Consider the following 13,953-nt stretch of genomic DNA (forward strand, 5'->3'; position numbering starts at 1 on the left):
AGAATTTGAGTTGTCATAAACATGAATAAGTTGTCAAAAACATGCTAAAGAACCCCTAGGGGAATTTCTAAAAAAATTTCAACGTTTTTTTCTAAAAAAAATCCGAAGGAATTCTTAAAATAATCCTCCGTATTAATTTCCGAAGAAGTTCCAAAGCAAACTTTCAAATTCTAAACATATTTCCGATGGAATCTGTGAATTAAATTCTGAAGGAATTTTTAGAGGAATTCTAAAATATTTTCTGTCGAAATTTGCGAATGATTTTCGGAAGGTATATCCGAAAGAATTTCTAAGAGAATTACGAAAGAATTCCTGAAGGATTTTATGAAGCAATTCCTAAAGCAATTTCCTACGAAATTTTCAAAGGAATTTCCAAAAGAACGAAACTTAACGAATTTCCTAAGGTTCTTTTAAACAAAGGAATACGTGGAGGAAATTCTGACGTAATTCCTGAGGTAAATTTTAAGGAATATCCGAAAAAAAATCCGAAGAACTTTCTGGAATTCGTTTCAGGAGAAGTTTTTACAGAACTTTTTGAGGCAATTTCCTAGGGAATTCTGGACGAATTTTCAAAGGAATCTCTGGAGGAAATTGCGAATAAATTACTGGGAAAAATTCCAAAAGAATTCTTGAAGAAACTAAGGAATTACATCAGAAATACCAGTTGGCATTTTCTCTGAAATTCTATTAGGAATTTCTTCGTAATTCTTTTTGAGAATTCCTTCGGAAATTCCATCATAAAATCCTTCAAAAATAGCTTTATCGATCCCTCTAGAAGCATTTTACCTTCAAAACTCAAAAGTTCTTTTAGGAATTATTTTCGAAAATCCATTCAGGTTCTCTTTTGGGAATGCCTTCGAAAATTTATTTGGAAATTTCTGCATAAACCCAACACAAATTTCTTAAAAAACGCCTGCAAAAATTTATTTGGAAAATCCTCTAGAATTTTATTTCCTTAATAATCAAGAAAATACCGCCCGGAATTCCTTCGGATATTTCTCCAGGGACTTCTTTAAAAGATTATTCGAAAAACCGATTTCTCCAGATTTTTTTTTCGGGAGATTTTCCAGAAAAATTTATTGAAAATGAAGTTGCTTGCAATGTAGTTAGTTATTGAATTTCCGAAAAAAAATCCAAAAATAAACAACAAACACTAAAAGACTTTCGGGAAAATGAAGGCATTTTCGAAGAAATTCCTGCAGGAAGTTCCGGAAGAATTCCCGGAGAATGTTTTAAAGGAATTGCTGGAAGAAGTTCTGAAGAAATTCCTTTGGCAAATTTTGAATGTAGTCCTTGTGTATATCTAGTAGATTTTCTTTCCAGCGATTCAAGAAATAATTGCTGAAACAATTTCAAAAGGAAAAATTTCGGAAGAAATTCTCAAAATAACGAATTGAATTTTTTAAGGAATTCCTTAAGAAATTTCCGCAGGAATTGCTAAAAAAACCACTAAAGATATTCCTCAAGGAATCTCCGAAGGAGAATGTAGGAATTCAAGCATTCCTTAAGCAATTTCCGAAAAAAAATCCTAGAGGATTTTCTGAAGAAATCCGTAATGGAAATTCTTAAGGAATTTTCGGAGAAATTTTGTAAGGAATACCCAAACAAATTTTAGGAAGAATTCCTAAAATAATCTTCTAAGGTTTTTTAAAAGAAACTTTTCGGAGGAATATCTGGAGGAATTATTAAATACATTTCTTGATTTATTTCCGAACTTATTTCTGGGGTATTTTTCGAAGGAATTTATAAATGAATGGTTAAAAGATACTTCTTCGAATATTCTCAGAAATTCCAGGAATTTTACAATAAGGCTTTTACAATACAGTATTAAGTTATTTCAAGAAATAAAAATTAAATTTTCGTAACGTTTGAAAATACCTGACGTTTTAACTAATTAAGTTAACTAAATGCTATACAGCGAGGCGACACCGCCCCGGTTCTGGGTTACAATGGCTGTGAATAAGAAAATAAGCAACGTTTAAACTGATGCTTGTAATATTTGCTCAACAATATTTGCTTTGCTGATGCTCAGCAAGTGGTTTTGTCAGTTATATTTAGAAATTGATTTCAAAATATAAAATACTTACTCGGGAGTCGGAACAAAAAAATCGGTAAAGCATTCACAGTTGGGATTTATTTAGTTTGCTAAATCAGTTTTCCTTATAAGCCAACTGTCTTAATAGCACATATCAAAATACAAAGAAAACTATAAAAACTATAAAACAAGATAAAAAAATAAATATGTGTTGTCAAAATAACTAATGTGCAACTTAACTTGAAATTTCTAAACTGCAATAATTTTCCTGTACAATGCCAGATCCTTTAAGAATGGGGAAGCTTTGGTCATGCATCCAGGCCCCACAAAAGCTTAACCATAAGAAACCCATTTTGCGAGTCACCTATAAGTTTTCAAAAGATCAGTTTAACAATTTATGTATTATTATACTAGATAAAGTTCAAACTCTCAAACTAATCAACCAACCTATTAATTAACCAGGACAATGTATGTCACTTCACCGACTTAGAGACACACACCATCGCTTGAGGTAGATTTGAAATTGAATTTTGACGAGATCCACCTTAACAACATTTATAAACTGCCATAAGACTAGTTTAGTACTATTCCAATTAAGTATCAAGTATCAAGTATTAGGCCGTTTTCAGTGTCTCGTGCTTGGCTCGACTCGACTTAAGTTAATTGATTTTTTTATTGCGATTAGTCATCGACATGGTAAGATTATGATCGGCGGCGCGCCGACCCAAAATCGTCGGCGGCGGCGGCGCGAGTAAAACCACCGGCGGCGGCGGCGCACAGGTCTAACGACCGCATGATATAAACTACGTGGAACAGTTTACAGGGTGTCTGCAAATTATCCGTACAGATTTTGGCAGTTTGCTTCTATAAAGCAAAAAAAATAATAATAATGGACTCACTCAGTAGTTCTGTGGGTTCTACAGCTCAGCAAGTTATAACAAATGTATTTTCTGACAATACTGGGTGCTGGCTTATGGGCAATAAGGACTATTAGTATTTGTGGATGCTTTATCCAGGATTTTTGAACAAAACAGACAAGACCTTCCAAATCGCCGGATTTGAAGCAAATTTATCATTCCCGACATGGCCCATCTTGAAAACAAGAGCCAACAGAATATCGAATACGTCACTGAGACATTCGCAATCATCTTATAGTTATCAGAATTATCTCAAGAGTATCGGTATGAAAACGTGCGGCCATCGTGATAACTTTTCGACACGTTCAAAGATGTTTAACTCAGGATATGGTGGTCATTTTGATATGATCAAATGCAGCTTGTTTCATGCAAACCTATTATAATAACATGCAATGCATGTTGGTTTTCTATTTTTTTCGATCCTGGGCCAATCGCTTCCAGTCGCCCTGAGCATTGAGCGCCCTCAGATCCTCTTTAACTGCAAAAAGCCATCGTGTACGCGGCCTTCCACGAAGCTTGCGGCCTCTTCCGAGTTCTCTACTAAATATTATCTTCGCTTGACGTTCTTCCGGCATACGAACAACGTGACTAGCCCACCGTAGTCTGCCGTGTTGTATAAGCCTAATAATATCCAGCCCTTTATACACCTGGTACAATTCGTGATTCATGCGACGCCGTCAGATACCGTTCTCCTGTCTACCGCCGAGTATTGTCTCCAGCACCTTACGCTCAAACACTCCGAAAGCTCTTCGATCAGCTTCCTTTAACGTCCATGTTTCATGGGCGTATAAAGCCGCCGGAAAAATCAGAGTAGTATACAGCGCGAGTTTTGATTTCGTTTGCAGACAACGGGACTTAAGCTGGTTACGAAGTCCGTAATACGCCTTATTTGCAGCTGCAATACGCCTTTTCACCTCGCGGTTAACATCATTATCGCACGTCACTAATGTTCCAAGATACACAAATTCTTCTACCACTTCAAATTTTTCACCATCCAGCACCATTTCGCTACTACCACCACTAATGAACCCACGTTGATTGCCAGCGATCATGTACTTCGTTTTGCTGGTATTGATCGTGAGTCCAATCCTCGCTGTCTCCCTCTTAAAAAGCGCAAAAGCCTCTTCCACGTTCCACGGTAATATCGCTATCGTCCGCAAACCCCAGGAGCATATGCGATTTTGTGAAAATGGTACCGCTTCTTTGCACACCAGCTTTCCCAATCGCTCCCTCGAGCGCTATATTGAACAGTAGATTCGAGAGTGCATCACCCTGCTTTAATCCATATAATCGATATTTCATCCGCAACCCTTACACTTGATTTCGATCCGTCCAACGTTATACGAATCAGCCGTATCAGTTTCGCCGGAAAACCATGTTCAAGCATAATTTGCCATAATTCATTCCGTTTCGTTGAATCCTATACAGAAATCAATAAACAGATGATGTGTCTGCAAGTTGTACTCCCGGAATGTATCAGGGTAAACATTTGTCGTTGATCGTCGTTGATCGACCCTCACGAAAACCTGCTTGGTATTCGCCGACGAAGGACTCTTCAAGCGGCCTCAATCTGTTGAATATAATACGGGACATAATTTTGTACACCGAATTAAGGAGGGTTATTTCTCGGTAATTGGCGCACTGTAGTCTGTGCCCTTTCTTTCAGAGAGGGAAAATGAGGCCGTCCAACCAGCTAGCAGGCATTTCCTCGTCTTCCCATATTTTCGACATAATATGGTGCAGAACTTCATAAAGCTGCTCACTGCCATGTTTGAGAAGTTCAGCCGGGAGCTGGTCCTTCCCGCAGCCTTATTGTTTGTCATCTCTTTAACAGCATTCTTAATCTCATTTAGTGTAGGTGACTCCACGGCTTGTCCATCGTCGCTAATATTCATTCTGTTCACCGATGCACCGTCACTTCAATAAAGTCTCGAAGTGTTGCTGCCACCTGGCAGCCACTTCGGTTTTATCTGTCAGCAAATTCCCTTGTTGGTCGTTGCACATGACGGGAGATGGCGCTGTCTTTCTCCGCACGCCATTGACAGCCTCATAAAACCTCTGCACATCGTTCTGCTCCAATTTTTCCTGCGGCTCACTAATAACTTGTTCTTCGTACTCTTTTTTATTCCTGCGGTGAGTTGGTTTTTCGGCTGCTCTTGCTTACTTGTACCGATCTCTATTCGATCGGGTACCCGACACCAACATCCGGTTTCTGGCAACATTCTCTGACACTCCACATCGAACCAACCCGTCCTGGGTCGCCCCTACCACTTCTCGTGCTGTTGTGATCACCGCTCCATGGATTGACTCCCATAGATCGTTGATGTTGTCGCTAACGTTGATTGCACTTATCCGTTCGTCGAGCTTCTGGCGGTACTCAGCCGATACTCCTTCCGCCGACAATCGCTGGATATTGTAACGCATCGTTCGCTGTGCAAAAGTAGATGCTACTTAATGCCATACCTCTGGCAGCAGCGAAATTTACTAGCCGTAGGCCGTTGTCATTGGTAGCGGAGTGAAGGCTCTCCCTACCGATTATGGGACGGAAAAAGTCCTCTCTACCGACCTGAGCGTTAGCGTCTCCGATAACAATTTTCACGTCATGCTTTGGGCACTCTCCATAGGCTTTATCAAGACATTCATGAAACGTGTCCTTCACGTCGTCGGATTTTTTTGTCGGTATGTAAACGTTGATTATGCTGTAATTGAAGAATTTCCCCGTATCCTCAACACACAGATTCGTTTGCTAATGGGTTTCCACCGCATTATTCGCTTCATCTGCTTGCCCATCACTACGAAACCAACTCCATGCTCTGCTTTTTCGCCGCCGCTGTGATATATGTTATACTTGAATGCAGTGTTGGTCGTGGGGTCCACGGGTCGGAATTCACGTTCTCCGGATCTCGGCCATCGGACTTCTTGAATAGCGGCCACGTTCACTTCAACCTTCTGCAGTTCGCGAGCCAGAAGGCTCACTCGTCCAGGCTCATTTAAGGTCCAGACATTCCAGGTACCGAATTTCCAATCATAGTCCTTATTTCGTTGCCGGTTGCCAAAAATAACGTTCTTTTTTCTTCTATCTCCATTTTTCGTGGTATTTGAGAGGCTTCAGTAAGCTACCCTACCGGGGTCGCGTTACCTACATCGCGATGATGGGGCTGCCACCTTAGGTATAGCTGACGCGATACAGCATTTCGTTAATCAACCGCTGGGTACCAGGCAGACCCTGGCTGTTTGAGCCGCGCCTCCTGGTGAACAGACGCTCGAGGCTGCACGACCAACTAACCCTTAGCTGGCGGTCTTTTGTCATCGGACGACCCGTGGAAGCGTGAGATAGGAATTTGAGGGGACAAGAGCTCTGTTGGGCACTCCTTCCTTGATGTCAACTCACCATTTTAATGCACGAACACGGATTTCCGGTTAAACTGATACGGCTACCGATGGATCGGGTGATGTGTGTAGTCCGTGTTTCAGGGGTATTCTCGAGTCCCTTCGAAACGCGCAGGTGATGGTCTCTCGCGTCTGCTATTCAACATCGCTCTGGAAGGAGTAATACGAAGGGCAGGGATTGACACGAGCGGTACGATTTTTACGAAGTCCGCACAGTTATTTGGTTTCGCCGACGACATTGATATCATGGCACGTAACTTTGAGAGGATGGAGGAAGCCTACATCAGACTGAAAAGCGAAGCTAAACTGATTGGACTAGTTAAACGAATTACATGGTAAGAAGAGGCTCAATGTGAGTCACCCACCACGAGCTTCTATCGGTGGTGACGAAATCGAGGTGGTTGAAGAATTCGTGTACTTGTGCTCACTGGTGACCGCCGATAACGATACCAGCAGAGAAATTCGGAGATGCATCATGGCAGGAAATCGTACGTACTTTGGACTCCGCAAAACGCTTCGATCGAATAGAGTTTGCCGCCGTACCAAAGCGGTTGGGAGAACCATCCATCGTTCACACCGCGAAAATCGGAATACTGTGGTGGGCTGGGCACGTAGCCAGAATGTCGGACAGTAATCCGTTGAAAATGGTTCTCGACAATGATCCGACAGGAACAAGAAGGCGAGGTGCACAGCGGGCAAAGTGGATCGATCAGGTAGAGCGCGATTTGTGGACCCTTCGCAGACTGCGTGGTTGGCGAAGTGCAGCCATGGACCGAGTTGAATGGAGAAGACTTTTATTTGCCCTCTTGCCCTATTTGTGTAAAAAAAAAAATTCTTTTGTTCTTAAACTTTTACAATTTTGTTGCTCGAGTGTTTGTCCTTCGTGGCTTGTCAAGATCGATCTTGTGACTGATCCAGAAGGAAAACGATGGTAAGTGCAAAAAGCAGATGTGATGTCTTCAAGTCTTCAAGAAGTGATTTCCATATAGATTCTATAATATAAAAATTATTTAAAAACCGCATCGCCCTTATGATATAAAAGCAACAATAATTATTAAAAAAATGAACATATGTTGCATTAATACTGAAATTGATTATTATACAATTATCATGCCAAATGACCATTATACTAAATGACCATTATGCCAAACGACCATTATGCCAAACGGCCGTTGTGCCAAACGACTTTATGCCAAACAGCGTTATGCCAAACGACTTTATGCCAAATGACCTACCACCGGTTATTTCTCACACTTTCCCTTTAAATGTGCAGTGCTTGAGCAAGAAAAGAGATTGATTCACATTTCGATTCACACTGTTTTGCTGTAGTGTATAAAAAACCACCATGTAGTGTTACTGCCTTTCTGGCATTTAGCCAAGACACCAACCTTTTCGGTTTGGGTCACTATTTTCTGTATAACTTTTGAATGCAATGACCGATCATTGTTAAATGCAATAGCAATCAACAAGACCTTTCGAATTCAACTTATTGCGAGAAAATCGGTTACGGATTACTATATACAAGTTGTTTACAATTTTTTTTCTGACCTTTTATGCACACACGCACGGAAGTTCGTCGAAATGAATAGATTGGTAGATATAGGACAAAAAGTTTACTCTCAGGGTGAAATATACAACTTTGTTGTACGAGAAAGGCAAAAAGGTCAATTCCTGATCCAATTTGTTGCCCGTACGACTGGCTTCCATCCGACGTTTGTACAGCATTCTCCGTTGACCAGCTCCTGAATCTTCGGTCCAAAACTTCTCGTAAACTCCTTCTGAACAGCCAGCATCCTACCGAACGTTCCAATCTTCTGACGAATTCTGTCCGTCGCTACCCAAGATTTACGCTGCCGATCCACGACACCACCAGATGCAGAACGGAACCATTCCTGGGTTTATACACTGTTGAACTTTAGTATTAGGTATATGCTTTTGATGAGGGGGTTCTCTTTTTCTGCCCAACAGGTTATGGGCCTAGGAATGGTTCCGGTTCAGGTAGTTACGCCGTTGAATTCCCTTCATTTACCATGTGAATAAATTGATTAAAACTGTCTGTCCTTGCTGTGCTATTATGTTCTGTACTTTGAAGAAAGTTCGTCCAATAATGTGTCTTTCAAATAAATAACAGTAAGGTTCCCGGAGGGCCTAAGTGGCCACAAACTCATTTAGACGAAATCCTGGCAATATGGGAATCAAAATCGTTGGATTTTTTTTCGGAAGTATCGTTAGGACGAATGGCCATTAGGTCGAACGGACATAAGACCGAATGCTCATTAGGTCGAAAAACAGGTGAGGAGTGAATAGTGAGCATGAGCATTATGACCGCACAATTCGTAGTTGCTACTCCGTGATTGACTGAACTTGCGGAATTGTACAGAGAAAACAATGAATGGGGCTTGGGATTAGCTACCCATTCTCAATGTACACGTTTCGGGAGCTCAAATGTTTAAAGTCAATAACGGCGCCGGCCACGTCCTTACGGTCATATAGGAATGGAAGGATTGTTAGTCCGACTCTCGTTACTACTAGAGACCGAGTATACCTCTGCATCTCCACGATTGTCTTGGGATAGGACATCGTTTTAGTTACAAAGGATAATTTATCTGGATTCACTTTGGTAAAGCGATGCGATCTATGGGATGGGAAATAACACTAATACGAGTTAAAAGTTAAAACATGCACGCCCGGTGGCATATGAAAACTGAGGAGATTCGCGTTTTGGACGACCGCACGGAAGCGCAGCACTCTGTACTCACTTGCGCGATGGCTACAGCAAACTATTGAATAACGCGCTTTTTTCGACCGCGCACGACATACGCATGAGCCACCGAACACAAGATAGATATTTTATTTCTTTCCCGACGACTAAAACACACAATGCACTTACTTTTTCGATGGCTACTTTTATTACCGCTTGCACAATGCAGAACACAATATTTCGGCAGATCGCGCGATCGTTCTGTTGTCCGAAACAAGAGAAATTACGCACAGTACTCACAGGTCAGGAGTGAATAGTGAGAAGTGAAAAGTAAAAAGTGGAAAGCGAAAAGAGAAAAGTAAAATGAAAGAAATGAGAAGAGAGGAGTTAGAAGTAAGGATTATGTAAGTAGCGAGAAGTGGAGTATAAGAAGTGATAAGCGAGAAGTGAGAAGGGAGAAGAAGGAAGAAGCTGGAAGGAATAAAGATAAAAGAAAAAAGGAGAAAGAAAGAAGTGAGAAGGAGTAATATGAGCAATGCAGCTAATAAGAAAATGTGGATCTATTGCATCCACAACTTCTTATTTACCCCATTGTTCAGAATGCTCAGAACAGTGGGTGCGGTTGACACCCAGGAACGTCAAATTTGAGCAAGTTGGCGGCCGTTATCGCTCGCGGAAAACTGGATAACTTTCAACATTTCTAAAATTGTTCCGGTAGCACGCTTTTGTAAGCTTATTGGCCTTCAAGAAAGTTTGCCAATGAAACGGTTCTTGTTGGAACACATATGATTGTCTTACTACTTGTGAAGACATGTTTCCGAAACAATTCCTCAATTTTTTTAAATCTATGCTGCCTGGTTCCCCAGTTATCCTTGTGAGCGTAGGATTATTAATACGCAGATGCTAAGTTGGATTCTCGATCTAAGATGCTTTCGAGTGGGAAATGTGTTCAATTCTCTGGGCATAGTGTATCCTTTGTGATCACCACACAAGACACACAGTTATGCAACTGATCGACATAGAAAAGTTTTCAAGTGATTTACTGTAGATTTACTAATAGAATTGTTGAAAAGCAGGTCTAGTTCCAGCTGTCATGGGTTACTTTTAAGTGTGAGGCTCCGTTGGGCCCTATGGAAACCTGTTTAAGGATGACCGGACACATAAGATCTTGCTTTTGAAACAAATTCATGAGCATTTGTACCCATATTGCCAGGGTTTCTTCAGAATGATGTTTTTAGGCCATAGGATGGTTCCAGGATCACATCATAAGATGGTCCTATAACATAGTTAAGTTATATTCTTTTAATTTTCAACGAAGCTCATCAGTTATGACGCAAGAAATTTTCATTAGGTTGAATAACTTCAATGTATACAAACTTTGGGACTTGGCCCCAGTAAATCCGGAATTCCGGTAAACAGGTAGGGTAAGACACCCAGAAATCGCCCTTACCCCAGTTTTCGCCCACCAATTTTTAAATCTTCATTACTCGAAAACTAATTGTTGGAAACAGTTAAAGTTAAAGTTTTATTATAATTGTTTGTTAATTATTTGCATAAATTAGAACTTCAACTGTTTCCAACAACTAGTTTTCACCAATACCAGTACCAGACTATTGTCAATACCAAAACCGTGACCATAACAAGCTGGTGACTTCATACATCAATAATGTGGTACTGCCAGGCATGCTTGAAACATCATCATTTTTTTTTCTCTGTAGTGCGTGTTATTTTTTAAAAGATTTTTAAAATTCTGGTGAAAACTTCCGCAGGTGCTACCGCGGAAAATTCTAAAATAATTTCCAAATTATTATTTAGAGAAATTTTTAGGACGTTCATCAGATTTTTCTGGAGAAGAGATTTTCTCCTTAATGTTTCAAAAACGTTCCGGAAAAATCCAGATTTTTTTTTAAACGAACGTTATGCAAAGATCGCCACGCCGATTCACGCCGCTACCGGCAGAAATGGCTTTCGGCGTGACCCGAAGACTCGATTTTCGAACCGTCGCATACCTCTACCCATCAAGACTTGTAAAAAATTCCAACTGCACAAAAAAAAGATATTTTGTTTTTGATTTTCTTATATTTTAGATTATATTAATTTGAAATTCTCTAACAAAATATGTTGTTTTTGTTGTTGTAGCAAAATCTCTTCAGATGATTTCTTCGTTTTCGCTCAACGAGATTTTAGAAATAGGGTAAAGTTGAAAAAATTCCCAAGGAAAAGCTGAACAATTGGAAGTTGAAAAAAAACGGCATCTTCACTTCTATATATATAAAATGATTATTTGTTTGTTAACGCTATAACTCGAGTACGGCTGGACCAATGTTGACGGTGTCTTCGGATGATTTGTTCCTTTTCGAAGGTTTAGGAAAAAAGTTGTGAAATTCTCAAAGAAAAAAAAGAAAAGATGGAAAATTCCCAGAAGAAAAGCTAGAAAATTGGAAAATTTGCAGTTCCATATGAAAAAGATCAAATTTCCTATTCTGGCATACGAATATTATTCGACCAACACTTCCAAAATCATACAAAAACACGTGGTGTTTTAGAAGGGTAAACTGGGGTAAAATGCATCCCCGGGGCTAAATGAACTTTTGGGGTTTTCATGGGTGTTCCAGACCTATTTCCAAGAATGTTTACTGCTCAGATGATAGATTGAGATCCGAACTACATGCACTGTAGTAAAAACTGCTGAAAAAAACTGTTGAAAATATCCTTAAAAATTCTAAAGGGTCGTTTTGCCCCGGGGGTGCATATTACCCCAGTTTCCCCTAAATATCGAAGTAATCGAAAACCGATTTATTGTGTGAATCGTTTTTATTGGACGGGCTGTAGTCCGTCGGGCCAGCTAGTATGTTATAGAAATTTAGTACAACATAACATATGTTGATATAATTTTGATATGATCTTATACTTGAGTTGTTCGTTCGCTTCAACATTATTATGGAGGCGCATGGTGGACAATGCAACAGTCAGTTATTGTCACAAAACAGAGACACATACTTAGGATCACTTATTTACTTTTCATCTCTTTGTTTTTCATTGAGATGAACTTGGGAAACATGAGATGAAGAACAGGAACAGTAACCATATAACCGAGCACTTAGTACTTTGTCAATACCCAACCAGTTTACAAAGGATTTATGCAATATCGAAAAAAAAACGTTGATACCGAACTCACGCTTTGAGCTGCTCAACCGCAAGAGAGTTCTTACGAAACATCGTCGCAAAGAATTTTCAAGGGAACAGAGATCTAAATGCCATACCACAGTTATTTGAAGGCACAACTCCTATAAGCTAGGCCTAGCAGCTACCCATATCTATCTACAAACGTTATATAGGTAGGCTAGGTTGGGTACGAATTCGAAGATTGCGTGTCGCTTGGATGGTGTTTTAGTTGCTGCTGTTACTGTTGGCAAGCAAAACAAAAACAGAAACAGATTCCACAAAGGTCGCCCGCCAGCCAGTCAGCCAGCCAGCAAGAGCGTAATAAAGTGTGAAGACAGACAGAGCCAGTAGTGGATGGATGGAGGCACTAATAACCAAGGCAACCAGTTTTGCTGCGTTCCGAGTCCGAGACCGAGCAGAAGCGTGCGAGGAGAGAACTTACGGTCGGTGGTGCGAGCGCGCGCTCACACACAGCTGCAAAGCGACCGACACGGACGGGTGTTTGAGAGCCTCTTTGCGAACTGGAAGTTTCGAATGGCCTTCTCTTCCTTGCTTTGCGCTGTTAATTGGAGTCGGATTGATTGAAGCACTCAATTTGTGTGTGTTACGCGACTGAAATGGAAATATCATGCTGAGAGGAAGATTTAATTTTATTGCTGAGTCCTTCAAGAACTGCTGGCATGATTGTCTTTGGCAGAAATCATCTTGAGGTACGTTCTTGAGCATTTGAGAACTCAAACCTCGCGTCAAACTAGTGGTTACACATTTTCCGGAGCTCCCTCGACACCAGTCACTAAAAAAATGCATGCGCAATTCAACCAAGTTTTGCGTACATAATGGTCCAGCATCGGCACTTAATCTAATGTCAAAATCAAAATAAAACAATTTCGCTGTAGACAGGATTCGAACCTGTGCGGGTAGAACCCAATGGATTTCAAGTCCATCTCCTTAACCGCTCGGACACCACAGCTGCATGAAGATCGATTGTTTAGTTTGCTCGTTAGCAAACGCCGTATAATAGCTCGTGTATATAAACGAAACAATTCATGCGGTGGGCTCCATGTTTATTACCTATGATGCTATTTCAAATGTGGCACCTTTCCATTATGCCGGAAGCTCACTTGAAATAGAGACGACATTTGCTAAAATCGAAATTCTACGAAATTTCAACAATGTTTAAAAGCTTGAATATTTTTTAATTGATAACTTTTTAGTGTATCCTTATATCTTGATGATATCTTGATGAGGAGGTCAAAAATGTAACAAGTAAGTTGCTTCTTTAGGATGCAATTTACTTTTTTTTTACAATCTTTCAATCCAGTTTTAGAATTTTTTTGTTTCATCTTAACATTTTCTACAAATTAGATTATTTGAATCATGAATTTTTATCGTATCCGGTTATATTGTTCGACTTTGTGTAAAAATTCTTTTGCTAAATTTTTTATCGAATCAGCTGAAATATTTTTGAAAAACTTAACTTAATAATACTTCAAGGTACTCAACACTCCGCAAAAAATGTTTTAGCAAAAGCAAAATATTTTTTGTCAAATCACATAAATTCACATTCAAAATCTCATGTCAAGTCAGCTTCAAGAAGGCTCACAAAAGGTCCGTAGAATTATAAATAAAAAGTTGTAAACTACCAAGCAAATATGGTAAAGCTTAGCTTAATTGACTGCACAGTCTACACTTCGTAGTTGCTAGTCGTGGATGACCGAGAAACAACAAGTATGCACAGCTCATCA

At 40.0% G+C, this 13,953-nt stretch overlaps 1 non-coding gene across 1 annotated transcript; it reads right to left on the reverse strand.

Moving 5' to 3' along the window:
* Positions 1–13,096: 13,096 nt before the first annotated feature.
* On the reverse strand, positions 13,097–13,178 carry Trnas-uga (transfer RNA serine (anticodon UGA)). Its single transcript has one exon. It is a non-coding gene; the product is annotated as a tRNA-Ser (tRNA).
* Positions 13,179–13,953: the final 775 nt, after the last annotated feature.

The sequence above is a fragment of the Armigeres subalbatus genome, chromosome 3 (assembly GCF_024139115.2).
Source record: "Armigeres subalbatus isolate Guangzhou_Male chromosome 3, GZ_Asu_2, whole genome shotgun sequence".
Taxonomy (NCBI): domain Eukaryota; kingdom Metazoa; phylum Arthropoda; class Insecta; order Diptera; family Culicidae; genus Armigeres; species Armigeres subalbatus.